The 12,770-nt window shown below is 42.1% G+C and overlaps 1 long non-coding RNA gene across 1 annotated transcript in view; it reads right to left on the minus strand.

The window, feature by feature from the left end:
• Positions 1-310: 310 nt before the first annotated feature.
• The window catches only part of LOC135114200 (uncharacterized), a 64,681-nt gene continuing 52,221 nt past the window's right edge, over positions 311-12,770 (minus strand). The window contains exon 3 of the long non-coding RNA XR_010275437.1: positions 311-2,452. This is a non-coding gene — a long non-coding RNA (uncharacterized LOC135114200). The remainder of the gene's footprint in view (positions 2,453-12,770) is intronic.

Below are 12,770 nucleotides of genomic sequence, written 5' to 3' on the forward strand. Positions count from 1 at the left end.
ATTACCATCGTCATCATTTATGAGAGCAAATGTTTGGTGTGCATCCTGACGCATTCATTTTTTTTAACGGCGTCACAATACTATTTCGCTGGTGAATATTCGTAATACCTGTCTGCTTCATCATCATTATCGCTATCATTATCATCAGCCGTGATCATTATCTTCCTTAAAACAACAGTGCCTCTCTATGCAACATTCCTGCGTGTGTTGGATGCTGCTGCTGCCTCCTCCTCCTCCTCCTCCTCCTCCTCCTCCTCCTCCTCCTCCTCCTCCTCCTCCTCCTCCTCCTCTTCCTCTACTACTACTACTACTGAAAATATTAATAATTTTACAAGATGGGAATCAAAACTTAATGAGAGTACGAGATTGTAAATGCAAATACTGAAGCTTTTATCAGATGATGTTAATAAAATGTTAACTGATACTGAAGACAATCATTTAAGTCTTTCGTTCCTTTTATTTTTCTCTCTCTTTTTATTCACAAGTATATATATATAAAAAGTGCAGTATCTTTTAATGCACCGCACGACTTAATGAATGATGCACGTCCTGCTTTGCTTATTGTGTATTACAACTACAACCTGCATAATTTATTCTTGATCCATAGCGTTCGTTGTCACCTCATTTCCAAGTTCCAAGTTTATCACTGTTTGTTCTCTCTCTATCTCAGTCTAGGTTCACAATTGCAGCAGCAGCAGCAACAACAACAACAACAACAACAACAAGTAACAACAACAACTTTTTCATCGCCGAAGCAACACTACAACCACCACCACCACCACCACGACCAATATTTACGATCAGCACTACCATCACCAGTACCAATCATCACCACCATCTCCACCACAATCGTCATTACCACCTCATCATCACAAGTATCAGTCATTAACATCATCACCATCGATATGAAAATCTTTACCTCATTTTTTCTCTTTTTTTTTTAAGTGTGAAGGAGACTGGCTAAGGGCAGAAAGGGGTGAAGGAGGGGAGGGAAAACTGTTATGATGCCACTTCCAAAAAAAATAAAGAGATAAATAGATGAATCCGTAAATAAATAAATAATGAAAAAAGGTGGAAAGTTTACATCACCATGACAACAAAGGGAAAAGTTTACGTCATGAAAGCAAAATCTGAGAGGTCATTACCCCGTGTGAAGCATTTTAAGGTTACCACACACACACACACACACACACACACACACACACACACACACACACAACCACGTGCAGCAGCTGTGAAATTAGCCACACATCCCTGGCATTCCTCCCGGCGTGCCCTGGCCTCCCCAAGTCATTACCTTCTTGCCCCACAGGAATGCCTAAGAATGGATTACTTTGTTCAGTCTACACTTCCGGGACGATACGAGGCTAAAACGTTTCCACAGCTTCACTTCCCCATACAGTTTGCACACAAGTGGGGTTTACAGTTTCAGTCACATTTTTTTTACGATTGCGTCATTGCGCTTGTCTTTTTTTTTTTTTTTTCTTTAGGGACTGGCACCTCATTGGGCCTTTTTCCCCCTTCTTTGCCCCAAGCCAGTGCCCCTCTTACGTGTACATAATTGACTGACTGATCAAGTAATCTGATTTTATGGCGGCACAGCATCAAGGTCATATGGCGCCGCTGCAAAACGTTCAAAGCAGCAAAGATGGCAGGTTGAAATATTGATATTAAAAACAAAATGACAGTATGGTAAAAATATTAAAAACACTAAAAATGTGAAATTATAAAAGGAAATGGGATGGACCAACGGAAACTTCAGTGTCACAAAGAGAGGGTTCGTATTTTACCTTCTTACATAAAAAAAAAAAAAAAAAAAAAAAAACTTTCTATTTACATTAACCTTTTGACTGACATGGCTCCTCAATGTTAATAAAATATCGTAGTGCAAGTCTGAAGAGCAACAGAGAGAAAACACACAATTCAGACACCAAAAGGAATGACCAAATCCATTCAGCCTGTTAATGCCTACTTTTATTTCGTGAAGTAAAATCATGGAACGTTACTCAAATAGCAAGAGTAATATTGTCATTAGTAAAGTCAAAGAATTAAACATAATAACATCAGAAAATAAGCTGACCTACACAAAGCAGATGATTTGAAACTACTTGTACGTTAAGTAAAATTAAAGAACATTTTTCAAATAGCATGTGTAATATTGTCGATATCAATCAAAGGATTAAAAATAAAAACATCAGAACATAAGAATATGAGGCCATTTCACCTACACAAGCCAGATGTACTGAAACTACTTGTACTAGGATTCAATCACGTGATATACCTGGACTAAATTACTGCAGGGGTATTGTTTACGTATATTCTGTGTTTTGAGAAGTACCTGCACGTGCACCTCAACACAGTTTCTTGTACTGAAGCCCACGGCAAAGTTTGATAAGGACAACACTCACCCAGGCGCAGGCGACACGCTCGGTAGCCCTCACCGATGACTTACCTGGAAAAAGCAAAGAGAAAGTAATGTTACTGAGTGAAGGAATGGGTGCATGCGTGCGTGAAAGACATCCACGCAACACACACACACACACACACACACGCACACACACACACATTAACAATGCCAGCGATCTAACAGCACACAAAGAAGTCATGGCAGTTAATAGAAGAATGAAGAAGCTTTTGAGATACTGGATGAAAAATGTGAAATATAACAGATAATTTACCACTGAAAGAAATGGAAAAATTTCACTACTCATTCATTCAGTAGTTTTTTTAGTTGATAACCTAACATCACACGGAAACGATATGAGATTTATATGTTAATCACAAGCCTGCCCAGCGTCTGCTTGACTCCACACTAGTGAGGTTAAGCTAGGAGGTAGGACAATGAAGCTCCTCAAACCTTCCCTCTACTGACTAATATAACGAAGAACATAACCCCTTACAGAGGCTCCCAGCACATCCCCTCATTGCCCTTCTTCAGTAACTCTTTCAAACTTTCTCATATTACACACAAAATTACGAAATCTTAAGTAGCTGAACACAACATGTCCACTTACAGACTTTCTTCTTCTCCACTACAACTTTGTATCATACTTTTAAAACAATTATTCCTTGATTTTTACCTACAATAGAGTGTCATATAAACTATAAATAAAAACTTAAGCCACTACTAAGAAAAGTCAGTGAAAAAAAGGGTTCCTGTCGTGTTATGGCATTGTAGTTATGATATTCCGTTCTATAAAACTTTTAATTCCGCGTGAAACAAAACAAAATTTAATAAAACACACAATGCTGGTTCGTGAAGAGTAACCAAAAAGCACTTTCAGTCGGACACGTTAATTTAATACCAAAGATGTTCCGATATTCCTCTCTTTAAATATTTCATTATAGGACGCCGGATAAAAAGATAAATAAATAAATGAATAAATAAATAAATATAAATTATCCAAAGACATCCAGAACACCTGAACACTCTGCACCTAATATAAAAAATAACAGGTGACGGACAACCTTAATTACTTACGACAACATAATCGCCAAGGTAACAATGTACAGGTGTTATCGTTCGTTCTGTGTTCCTTCTCTCTGGTGTTTTGTGGCCGCGAGCAGTGTTTGTAATTACTCGATAATCTCGGATAATGAGCCAAACCGGGGAAGTAAAAACGTAGCCAGCCAAACACATTCATAAAGTGAGTGTTTAGGATAAAATTACAATAGTGAAAGATGGAGGTGGTGTAAGAAGACGCTCCCTGTGGCTCTTACGTTCCCTCTCTCCCTCCCTCCCTCCCTCCCTCCACCGCCAAACACACGGGGGAAAAAAATGGCCAGATCTTCCAAGCCTGCCTGTGTGTTGATCATTACAATTTTCTGACAATACATCGCACACGTCTTGTTATTATCGTTCCTCCATCAGTGTAGCTGCGGTTGGTTGATGTGGGTTGCGTTATTAAAGATTCAGGTTGGCTGTCTGGATTCTGAAGCTGCGACACATTAAACAAAGCAACGTCGTGGTATGAGAAAAATGCATAGCTTGCTCTTTTTATTGCTACGATCGTCCTTTGACATTGAGAAACACTAGAGCAAAAATGCAGCAAAACACTATTTGCATGGACACACTCACCAAAGAGAGAGAGAGAGAGAGAGAGAGAGAGAGAGAGAGAGAGAGGACAGGAAGGTATATCTTTTCCACAATACAGAACTATAGTAACAAAAATGCGTCTTAAAAATAACGAGAAACACTACAGAACAAAACTACTGTAGAAAAATTGTATGAATGGACGCGGAAAGAAAAAAAAAAGGCATATCATGAGAGTAATTATGTCTTTTCTAAGGTAGAGAAGTAATACTCGTATATGAGAGCAAAGTATCAAGATATGTCTAAAAAACATTCAGAAGCATTGTAGACCCAAAATAAAGAGGAAATTTGTTTGCAAGGACAACCACAAACACACACACACACACACACACACACACACACACACATACACAAAAGAAAGATTAAGTGTAAGTATATCTTTTCTAGGGTACAGAACTAATTTACGAGACTGGTACCAAAGAATGCGTCTAAAAAACATGATGTGATAATGGTAAAAATTGTCAAGGAATATAAAGGTTAATAAACACTCGTAAATCCGGAACTGTTCCTTAGAATGTTCTCAGCCGCCAAGGGATGAGCCGCCGCCATTACGCGTGCATTTCATTTCAGTTCTGTAATTTTATCGTAAATATTCACTTAGTCATGTGTCGCGCAAGGTAATTTTTGCCTACCTCGTGGTGCTGGCGATGCAGGATCAAGGTGCCATCACTCACATCATTACACGTGCATTTCTATTTCAGTTCTGTAATTTTCTTGTAAATACTCAACTTTATAATGTGTCCTGCAGGAATTTCGGTTACTTCCTTTGTGTTGTTTACAAGATGAAATGAACTTATATCAGTTCTTTATTACAATTATTACATACCGAGAATAAATTAACTTTTTCGCAGACGTAGTTCACTCATGTTCAAAAGTCGAGTGCCAGACAACACTTACCTCCATTGTGTTTAGCTTCTTCCTCAACCTTGAGTCCTGTGATCTGCTGAGAGTCTATCAACTGCCAGGTTTTGTAAGGAGAATATCAGCTGATCACAGGACTTGGATTGGAGGAAAATGTTGATTATAGAGAAAGTGAACGCAAAAGTTCCCTCGCCTTCTGACAATGACTGTATCTTATCTCTGACAATTAACAACATTCCACGTTACAAACTTATTCTCGCCTACAATGGAAAATTTATCTTTTCTTTGTTTTTTTATACAATGCAAGATTTCTTTCTTCTCAGGTTTTACGTACAATGGAAAATTTACCTTTTAAATTTTATCTATAATGGAAATTTCTCTTTTCTTGGGTTTAATATGCAATGGAAAATTTTTTTTTCTTAGTTTAATATACATTGCAAACTTTTTTCTTTCATTTTATATACGGTTTTTTTTCAGGTTTTATATACAATAGGAAACTGATCTTTTCTTATGTTTTAAATGCAATGAAAACTTCCTCTTTCCTTGGGATTTAAAACACCAAAACAAGACCACTCGTCATTTTATTCTAAGGCTTGCAACACCAAAAAAACAAGGCCAATCACCATTCACTTTTAAACTAAATAAATAAAACACAGCTTCTAAACAACGCTAGTGAATAAAAACATTATACAACGAGGATGTCAATTTGCCCTCCACTGCATCCTGTTGTCCATCTTTCATTAAATACAGAGCACTGCCATTTTTTCAGCCTTATTGACGCTTATAATTGAGTATCAGTTATGCATTTTCAGGGGCTTTCAATGGCTTACGTGAGCTAAATCCCCACTGCCCTAACGGTATGTCAAAGTAACTATACTGCAAAGTTTTAACAGTGAATTGTTTTGTACTCGAAGAATTAGCAATCATACAGCAGGTAACAACAACAACAACAACAACAACAACGACAACGACAACAACAACAACAACAACAACATTCATATACAATAATATGTAAATCCTAACATTTCGCACAGAAGAATCAAGGTTTATTTTGTTTCCTAAAGTCTCGTAACATTTACAACATTTGCCAAGTCCATTCATATAAATAAAAAAAGAAAAAAAAAGACAGTAACGACGCAATCAGAAGCAGGAGGAACATGGAGCAAGCAAGAAAATACTAAATGAAATACAAAACGTGACCTAGTTGCACATACACTGTCTTTCTCACCTCGTATGCTTTGAAGACTCGAGCTGCTGGACTGAATAAATAAAACTGCTGTAAATCTTTTTTTCCCTGTAGTTGATACGTGAAATAAAAAGCAAGCCAAGGTTGTGTCTTACTGAGGCCAAACTAACACACACACACACATACACACACACATGCTCTTCCTTTTTTAATTTCTATCATATGTTCTTGTTCTTGTTGTTCTTTCCCTCTCTCACACAGACACACACACATACACACGAAATAATCTGGGCCCATGCTCTGTCACTCCCTCCTCGCCATTTTTGCAAACTCCCCCTCCCTTCGCATTTCATCTGATGCCTCGCCGACTTCCACATCGCCCTGACACACACGCCGCCGCTCCAGCCCCGCCGCCGGCAGGATTGGAAGTGACGGAGGTAATAGGATGCGTTACTGGCCCTGCCTTGCCTTGCCTCGCCTCCCAGACCCCAGACCCACACCCACCACCACTACCACCACCGCCACCACTAAAACTCCATCAGGCACCATAACCGCGACTCCCACCAGTAAAATCTCTACCATCACTTTCAACCCTCAAGCCACCAGCGCCACTACAACAACCACAACTACCACCACTACAACCACTGCTACCACCACCACCATCAGCCATCACCACGCAAACATGCGATAAAAAAAACGCTCTCGGACTGTCGCCACCACAATATAAGGTTACACACACACACACACACACACACACACACACACACACACACACACACACATTCCCTTCACCACCAATTCCAGCTGCTACAACACCACCACCTAAAACCACATTCCCTCACCACAACCACTACCATCATCATCACCACACCACACCACTCCAGCTTCCCTTGTGTTGCAGGAAGCAGAGAGCAAGCAAATTTCCAGAGGGCTGTATATAAGCTTCGCACATGATATATTGCACCGCGTTCCAGCGAGTAGCGACTTTAGCTCCCTGGAAAAGAATGAGTCCGGATGAGGCGAGCCTTCACCACAACCCGCTGAATTTTCCAACGAAACACTACAAGACATTATGCATATAGTCCCGCTTCTTCTCTATCTTTTTTTTTTTTTCTGCGTGTGTGTGTGTGTGTGTGTGTGTGTGTGTGTGTGTGTGTTGGGTGAGGGTTACAGTGTGTGTGTGTGTGTGTGTGTGTAAGGTCGAGAGTTTTGTCATATTTTTTTCCCCTCTTCCTCCTCGTTGTTGTGAAATGTGTACGTCTGTGTTTGTTTGTTTTTTTTTCTCTTCTCTCTTTCTCTTATAAATGCAAGTCTAAGTGCTAATGCAAGACCAACGTAGTAGTAGTAGTAGTAGTAGTAGTAGTAGTAGTAGTAGTAGTAGTAGTAGTAGTAGTAGTAGTAGTAGTAGTAGTAGTAGATCATATCCCCTTACACTATTACACGCTCAAACTTTAAAATTTTATCTCAGGCCACAAACAGGAAGGGAAAGAGATTCTGAGATCACCAACCGCCAACTACACTACCACCTTCCTCGCTCCTACCTACCTACGTACACACACACACACACACACACACACACACCATGTAGTACCTTATGTGACTTTCTCCTTACACCACAAACACAATTACTCGCAAGAAGTTTCCCCAAAGTTATTAATTAAGTTTATCCCCGAGACAGTGTAAAGATGCAAACTAGTGTAGCTACGCGCTCTCTCTCTCTCTCTCTCTCTCTCTCTCTCTCTCTCTCTCTCTCTCTCTCTCTCTCTCTCTCTCTCTCTCTCTCTCTCAAGGGCGTCACCTGAATACCTTATGACTTACCTCTGAAAAACTACATTCTGACATTCACACATTCACTACAGCCACGCACAGTCACCACCTCCTACCACTACCACCACCACCACCACCACTACTGATACCATCGCATAACTTCATAACAACTACACCATTACTAATACCGCTGCACGATTCACACAATAATAATAACAATAATAATAATAATAATCATACAAAATAATATACAAATCCTAACTTTTCGTAAGAAGAATGAAGTTTATTTTGTTTCCTAAACTTTCACAACTTTCATAAAATTTGTCAAGTCCATTCATATTAATAAGAATAAAAAGCAGTACTGTTAGGTCATGTTCTTTCAAAAATAATACCAGTCCTTTGTCACAAGCACTCATAAATTGCTCACTTAACACTAATCTACCAAATCTTTAAATGTCTCCTCACACTCAGTTAGTTCTATGCGTCTCTTTGCGTTGTACTTAAACCTGGTACCAAAACGTGAAGCAGTTTCATTCTTAAGGAATTTACAATTATGGAACTTATACCCCTCAGCTGTACACACCCCTGCACTGTGACACCAGGTTGGGTTGGGTGAGGTTAGGTTAGGGTTAGGTTGGGTTGGGTTGGGTTGGGTTGAGTTGGGTTGGGTTGGGTTGGGTTGGGTTGGGTTAGGTTATGTTAGGTCATGTTAAGATAGGTAAGGTTACGTTGTTAGGTTGAGTTAAGCTAGGTCCAGTTGCGTTAGTTTCAGTTAGGCCAGGCCAGGTCAGGTCAGGTCAGGTCAGGTCAGATTAAATTAAGTTAGGTTACATTAGTCTATATTAGAGTATGTTATATTATGCTACTAGAAGGTTAGGTTAGGGTAGAGGTCAGGTTCACACCACCACCACTACCACCACCACCACCACCATGCACACACCACTTCCCCTACCATTCTCCCCCACCATCATTACGCCATGACATCATTCACGCAGCTAGCTGGGCCACGCTCCCTCACCACCATCACTCACCATCACAGTCAACACTCCCTCCCGTAAAAAAAGAAACTTACATACACACACTTCCTCTTCAAATCAGAGTGCACTAATGCCTTAAACCTTTACCATTCACATATCTCTTTATTCCTCTAAAACTACATTACCTCCCACTCACTACATATCCCTCTTCTTCCCTTTCCCTCACGTTATTAGACTCTCCTTTACGTAATTCACCTCTCCCTCTCCATCCCTCTCCCCACCCTGCGTTCATTCAGTAGGGAAGATAAACATTATCAAACAGGAGGGCAGTCGGCAACCTGTACCCCTCTTTCTCCCCACCTTCACAACGGCCGCCTTAATGACTAGTGAACAGGTAACGAGGGAACTTACTGGCCCCCGACATGAGCAGCTCACCTGTGTATACCTTGCCCACCTGTGCTTGGCCCCTCCTCACCTGTGCCAAGGTAGGGAGGGGAGGGTGAGAGGGTAGGGAGGGGGCAGGAGGGGTCAGAGGGTGCCGTGATCTTAATAGTTTGTGGGTGTTAGCGAGGAGGGAAGGGAAGAGAAGGGAAGGGAAGGAGGAGGAAGGGAAGGGAAGAGGAGGAGGAAGGGAAGGGAAGGGGAGGAGGAGGAAGGGAAGGAAGTGCATTCACCCTTACCTCTTCCTCCCCTAATTTATTTCTTCCTTTTTTTCCCCTCTGTTTTATTTTGTTCTTTTCTTACTCCTCCTCCTACTATGCTTCTTTTATCCACTGACTTCATCCTCCTTCCCTCTGCCTCTCTCTCCCTCTCCCTCCTCCTCCTCTTCCTTCTCCTCTTCCTTCTTCTTATAACCCGTGTCGTCATTCGCTCCCTCTGCTTCTTCTTTCTCCTTCTCCTCCTACTTCTCCTCCTTTTCCTACTTCTCCTCCTCCTCCTACTTCTTCTTCTTCTTCTTCTCCTCCCCCTCCTCATTCTCCTCCTTCTCCTCCGGTTTCTCCTCCAGTCCACCTCACCGCCCACCTTCACTTCTTCCACCTTTTCTTAGTGCTCGTCCAAACACGCTGACGAGGTAACGCATCAAGTTTGTCAAAAGCGGAACAGACGAAGGCGCCGTTCAGGACACACGGGCGGGCGGACGGACAGACGCACGGACAGAAGCAAACATAGAGAGCAAGACATACACACATACAGGAGCGCAGAGAAAGAGTGGGACTGGAGATGTATAGAGAGAGAAGCACTGGGAGGGTGTCTCTCTCTCTCTCTCTCTCTCTCTCTCTCTCTCTCTCTCTCTCTCTCTCTCTCTCTCTCTCTCTCTCTCTCTCTCTCTCTCTCTCTCTCTCTCACACACACACACACACACACACACACACACACACACACACAACAAAAACAAATACAACACCAACAACAACAACGAAGAAAGAAGAAGAAAAATTAAGAAAAAAACAATAATAACAACAACAACAACTACTACTACTACTACTACTATTAATCCTTACTAAAATTACAACAATAGCATAAAGGAGAAGCAGCAGCAGCAGCAGCAGCAGCAGCAGTACCAGCAGGAGGAGGAGGAGGAGAACTAGACTAATAAATAGAATTAGGAGGAGGAGGAGGAGGAGGAGGAGGAGGAGGAGGAGGAGGAGGAGGAGGAAGAGGAGGAGGAGGAGGAGGAGGAGGAGGAGGCTCGTGATGAGTATAGAGGAGTTAGATAACAGAAGGTTCCTCTTTTCATCCTCTCCTTACAGTCTTCAAATTACATCCGGGCCCTTATCAGTCAGTCTCTCTCTCTCTCTCTCTCTCTCTCTCTCTCTCTCTCTCTCTCTCTCTCTCTCTCTCTCTCTCTCTCTCTCTCTCTCTCTCTCTCTCTCTCTCATTACCTGGGCCCAATTCACCGTTAAAGGTACATATAAATATTAATTACCAACTCAGCACACGAAAGCAGGAGGAGGAAGAGGAGGAGGAGGAGGAGGAGATGAGTTTGGATGAAATAGAAAGAAAAAAATGTAGTTGGAATTGGAGTAAATGGAGAAGAAGGAAGATTAATTGAAGGAGGAGGAGGAGGAGGAGGAGGAGGAGGAGGAGGAGGAGGAGGAGGAGGAGGAGGAGGAGGGGATGGAGGAGGAGGAGAAGAAGGTGGCTGAAGTGAGAGGCAAAATGAGAGAGAGAGAGAGAGAGAGAGAGAGAGAGAGAGAGAGAGAGAGAGAGAGAGAGAGAGAGAGAGAGAGAGAGAGAGAGAGAGAAACTAGTCATTAAAAAAAAGAGCAGAGTGAAAACAAATAAATCCATAAAAACGAGACAAACAAACAAACAAACAAACAAACAACAACAACAACAACAACAACAAAGCGAAGAGAGGCGATTAAAAGGACCCCCATAGAAGGGCATAATTATGATGAGAGGAAGGAGGGAAAGAGGGAAGGAGAAAGGGAGGGAGGGAGAAAGGAAAGGGGGGGAGGAAGGGGGGCTTTCGTAAACACCCGCTGTCCTGTTTAAGAGGTTCACAATCAATACAGATAAATGTGACAGATTTAGGTGGATAAAATTAGAGGCAGGGGGTGGAAGGAGGGAGAGAGAGAGAGGGAGGAAGGGAAGATCATAAAGAAAGGATGGGATTTCGTTTCCAAATGAGCGATTCCTGAGTCATTACTGATTAATTTATGGAGATGAGTGAAAGACGACCAAACAGATGACAAGAACAAAACTGTGTGTGTGGGTGGATGTGTGGGTGGGTGGGTGTCTGTGTGAGTTGTGTTTTGTACAGTGGAGACTTCCATGTGTTATTTATTACTATGGTTCTAGATGGTGGCAGGTGCAGTTAAGGGTAATGATATTGTAGTGGCCATTCACTACAATATCTATCAATTTCTTTATGATAAGTTCATTTTTGCTTTCTTATTGCGTCTAATTCTATTGGATCCTGTTTATGTACTTTTAGATTTACTGTAGTTGTGGCGGTCATTATATAAGTCATAGAAATAAATAATAATGTGTGTGTGGCAGTGGATGTGTGTGTCTGTGTGTGTGCGTGTGTGTGTAGAAAGAGACAGTTTACTATACGTAGGAGGAGAGCGGGTTTGGCTGGGGCTCGCGCGGCAACAGACCCAAGTAATCCGATGCAATGAAGGCGAGAGAGAGAGAGAGGAGAGAGACGCGATCCGGAACGTGTTGGATATCGAGAACACCTTCAAAACGATGGCCAGGAAAATGGAGACGTAGGCACCATTCCCCTCAACCCACTTATTCCATCCACCTCCTATTATTCCTCCACCACCAAACGGCTGACTCAGAACGTATTCCTGCAGGGAGCCCTACACACACACACACACACACACACACACACACGGATGCACTTACAGGAGCGGCGCCCAATATGTCCTGTTCCTCATCCCGGCGACTCCCTGGTGTCAGCGGTGGCGGGGCGTGAAAAGGAAGCCCAAGCCAGCGGGGCGCGAGCTCAGAGGATTCCTAGTGCCGGAGTGAAGCGCTAGCCACGTGGTTCCACTCAATCGCATCAAACTCCCATGAAAAGCTGACCCTGCATCTCATAAGGTCGGTGATTCATCTCCTACAGTAATGAAGTCACCGGGCGTGTCTGTGTGTCCAGTGAAACCATCGCGGAGGGTGAGCAGCGATATGAGTTGAAGGGAGCAGTGAGGCTTATCAGATGATGGATTGTTGGCGGGGCAGTGGTGATCATAAGCTCTGACTCCCTTGCCTCTTTAGCAGTCACTCAGTCAATTATCATTAGGTAAGCAAACTCTTTCCAAAGTGTTTTGTACTTTCCCTCAACCTTACTCGTAACTCCCCTAGTTTGCTTACAAGCTCCTTCGAAACCTGACGATAGGTAGATTCTTAGACAATCAGAGTTATAATATATGGA

The sequence above is a fragment of the Scylla paramamosain genome, chromosome 27 (assembly GCF_035594125.1).
Source record: "Scylla paramamosain isolate STU-SP2022 chromosome 27, ASM3559412v1, whole genome shotgun sequence".
Lineage (NCBI taxonomy): Eukaryota > Metazoa > Arthropoda > Malacostraca > Decapoda > Portunidae > Scylla > Scylla paramamosain.